The sequence below is a fragment of the Rhinopithecus roxellana genome, chromosome 12 (assembly GCF_007565055.1).
Source record: "Rhinopithecus roxellana isolate Shanxi Qingling chromosome 12, ASM756505v1, whole genome shotgun sequence".
Lineage (NCBI taxonomy): Eukaryota > Metazoa > Chordata > Mammalia > Primates > Cercopithecidae > Rhinopithecus > Rhinopithecus roxellana.
The window spans coordinates 25,306,209-25,309,866 of record NC_044560.1 but is presented as its reverse complement, the minus strand read 5'-3'; the positions used below and the strand labels follow the sequence as shown (position 1 = coordinate 25,309,866).

Sequence of the window (3,658 nt, the reverse complement as noted above, 5' to 3'; positions counted from 1 at the left end):
AAACACCATCAGTCAAATGCCAGAAGTTGTTAAACATTAGACCCTACAGCACTTCTCTGAAATTATAGTATTTTTGATATATATATACATATATACATGTGTATATATATATATATATATACACATCTCATCTACTAGATCAACAGCTTCACAATTATTGAAATAATAGTTTGTCTTTTTGTTTGTTTGATGTTTATGTTTTTATTTCATTACTTTAAAGACTGAGTCTCAGCCGGGCATGGTGGCTCACGCCTGTAATCCCAACACTTTGGGAGGCCAAGGTGGGTGTATCACTTGAGGTCAGGAGTTTGAGACCAGCCTGGCCAACACGGTGACACCCCATCTCTACTAAAAATACACAATTAGCCAGGTGTGGTGGCACGTGCCTGTAATCCCAGTTACTCGGGAGGCTAAGGCAGGAGAATCGCTCGAACCTGGGAGGTGGAGGTTGCAGGGAGCCAAAATTGTGCCATTGCACTCCAGCCTGGGCGACAGAGTGAGACTCCATCTCAGGAAAAAAAAAAAAAAAAAAAAAAAGACTGAGTCTCACTCTGTTGGCCAGACTGGACTTGGATTCCTTAATTCAAGCCATCCACCTGCCTAGGCTTCACCTGGGACTACAGGCTCAATATTTTTGTCTTAAGTTTCTAAGCAGTCCCAACACTTTGCACAGTAGCTGTTCAATGTATTTTGAGTAAATGATTAAAAACAAGCTTGATGTTGATTTTATTGGTACAATTTATATTTACATATGTAATATTTATATTATATGCTTTTATATATTTATATGTGTGTGTATGTGTATAATTGGTACTAACTTAGCACTGCTGTGCTTAACTGCCTGAGATGCATCTCAAATGAATAGGCCTGAGGAGAGAAGCTTGTGTTATTAGCTCTGACCCTGCAGCACTAATTCTGGTTTACCCCTTTCTTTCAGTCTTCCTGAGCACATCAATTTATTGGCTGAAAGAGCTTACACTTTAACATCTCACCGAAATAGCTCATTCTAACCAAAGAAAGAGCGAACTCTAACCTCTACCAAGTGCTTGATCATTTGCATAAGTGAAATTTCACTGTGTGAGTTTCACCCAACACCACCTCTGCTCCAGCTCCTGCTACTCTACTGCTCATACCCTGGAACTCCACACGTGGAGTAGAAGACGGAGGATGCAGGGTGCAGTGGGCAGCAGCATCCTCCTCAGAGGTTTTATTTGCAGTAAATTCAGTGTGCAGCAGGCAAAGCAATAAGGAGTCAAGGTGAGGCAGGAGAATAGCAGAGGGAACTGGGAATTGAATAAAGGTCAAAATGAGTAGGAGCAAAAGCAGGATAAAGAAGTGGGTGGGCGGACTGCTCCGGAGGTAGCGGCGGCGGTGAGGAGAGCCATGGCACAGGCAGCCAAGGTTTTGCAGCTCTTTAAAACACTGCACAGAACCAGACAACAAGTTTTTAAGAATGATGTCAGAGCATTAGAAGCAGCCAGAATAAAGATAAATGAAGAATTCAAAAATAATAAAAGTGAAACTTCTCCTAAGAAAATAGAAGAGCTAATGAAAATAGGTTCTGATGTTGAATTATTACTCAGAACATCTGTTATACAAGGTATTCACACAGACCACAATACACTGAAACTGGTCCCTAGGAAAGACCTTCTTGCAGAAAATGTGCCATACTGTGATGCACCAACTCAGAAGCAATGAGTTTTCTAGAATACAACAAGTCTTTGCACTTTTTCACTTTAAAATCTACAACTCTGGCAAAAGTCCTGGAAATGCAGACATTTTTCTCTGAACTGACATATTGAAAATGAATGAATTACAGAATAGCTTCATATTTAAATTTCATGTTAAAAGGTCATTACTGAGAACTAAAGAACATAATTAAGTATTTCTAAAGGAAATTAGATAAGAAAACATTTCATTCATTGAAAATCAAATTTCATAAAGGAAAATAAATGCTTAGGGACATATATTCACTCTTTGACCTTGATGAGTATTTGGTCTTACCATAGCTATTTGAGAATGTGGTGCTTTTACAAATTGGTGAGTTTTCCTGCCATGTGAAATGCAATTATTACATTTAAATTATTAGATTAAAATGATATTTAGTCCTAAAAAATATTAAATTAGTCAAAAAAAAAAAAAGAAGTGGGTGGGCATGAAGCAAAATAAGCAGAAGTTGAACAGCGAAAACAAAAGTGAGATAAGAGTAGTGACTAAAAAGCTTATGGCTGGCAAGATCCAGAGCAAACCAGTAAGAGGCAGCTCCTCAGAGATAGGCATGTGTATGAGAGAGAAAAATTAGCTTTAAAATGACCCCAGATGATAATCATCTCATTAATGCTAATGCATATACACTGCATATAATGGATGTACTTAAAACTATGGGATGGAGGTGATGTAGAAGCTCACAGGGGCCAAAGTAACTAAGCAACCCACCTATCAATCAGAGGGCACATGCTGGGTAGAGATTAGGTAGCCCCAGGAAAAGGAGAAAAAAAAAAGTGTAAAAAGACCCAAAGCCCAAAGTTCACCAAACTTACGCTGATCTCATTTTGCAGAGGTCAGCCCATCCTCCACTCTCTGAGAGTGTTACTGTGCTTAATGAGTTTTTTGCTGCTTTGCTGTGTGTGTCACGTCCAATTCTTTAAGATACCAAGAACCTGGGACTTCGCAACACCAGCCAGTAACAAAGGTATGTAAGCTTGGGAGGGAGGAAAGAAAGGGGAAGGGGGCTAGAGGAGATTCAGACATGAGATGCATTCACCCTGTAAGTTGAACCCTGGTCTCCAGCGTGGGTGTTGACAGTTCTAATACTGAACCATCAATGTTCCATGTGCTATAACCTCTCATGGGTATAAAAAAAAAAAAAAAAACAACTCTAGTGTGACGGGCAGGCATGAAGGGGCGGGGGGATGGAGGTGGGAATGTTCTATAATAGGCTTACACAGATGTCTTTGGAAAACAGAGCCAACAAAGCAACAGGCACTTAAAGCAAAGGCTTGTCCTAAACCTTCTGTTGTTTGCCAAGGGAAGAAATCTTGGCTTGGAGTGAAATTTTCACTTCCTCTCTTGTGTAGATCTCTGTAAGACCTAAAAGCTTGGAAGACAGTCATTTTGATCCCTGGACTTTCCTGGAGCCTCAAAAGATGCATCTGGCCATGACTCCTGGAGTGGCCAAAGAGAGTGTGGTTGTGGTTAAGAAGAGAAATATTGGAGTGAACTTTTCACTCACGCCCACTTTTGTAGGTTTCGTAAAAACATATGAGTTTAGAAGCAAGATACTTGGCTTTTTCACATGACTCAAAAGAGGTGTAAATGAAGAGAAGCTCGATCATCCCACAGATCTTCCAGAGTAACCTGGATGCGTCCCTAAATCTCCAGATCCTGGTCTTTGAAAGCCTGTTTAGGGAAAGAATTCATGATTGTCTCAAGGTTGAGAGGAAAGGGTTTGGGAGGCACCAAGGCATGGGTTGGCAAAAAGATTACATCATCATTGAGGAAATGAAATTGCCAGAGGTTTTTGCCGAATCTGGGACCACAGGCAAAGGCCTGGATGAATTTCCTGTGTATTTCTATAGAGGTCTGTTATCTAGTTGTATACAGCCTGTTTCACAATTAGGCTCTTTCAAATCTGGTATGTTTATTTAAATGCATTATA

At 40.1% G+C, this 3,658-nt stretch overlaps 1 pseudogene across 1 annotated transcript; it reads left to right on the top strand.

Annotated features, from left to right (window-relative positions):
* The first annotated feature begins 1,351 nt into the window (after nucleotides 1-1,351).
* LOC104674255 lies at nucleotides 1,352-2,130 on the top strand (annotated as a pseudogene). The gene has a single exon (XR_749621.2). The product of XR_749621.2 is annotated as a complex III assembly factor LYRM7 pseudogene (transcript).
* Nucleotides 2,131-3,658: the final 1,528 nt, after the last annotated feature.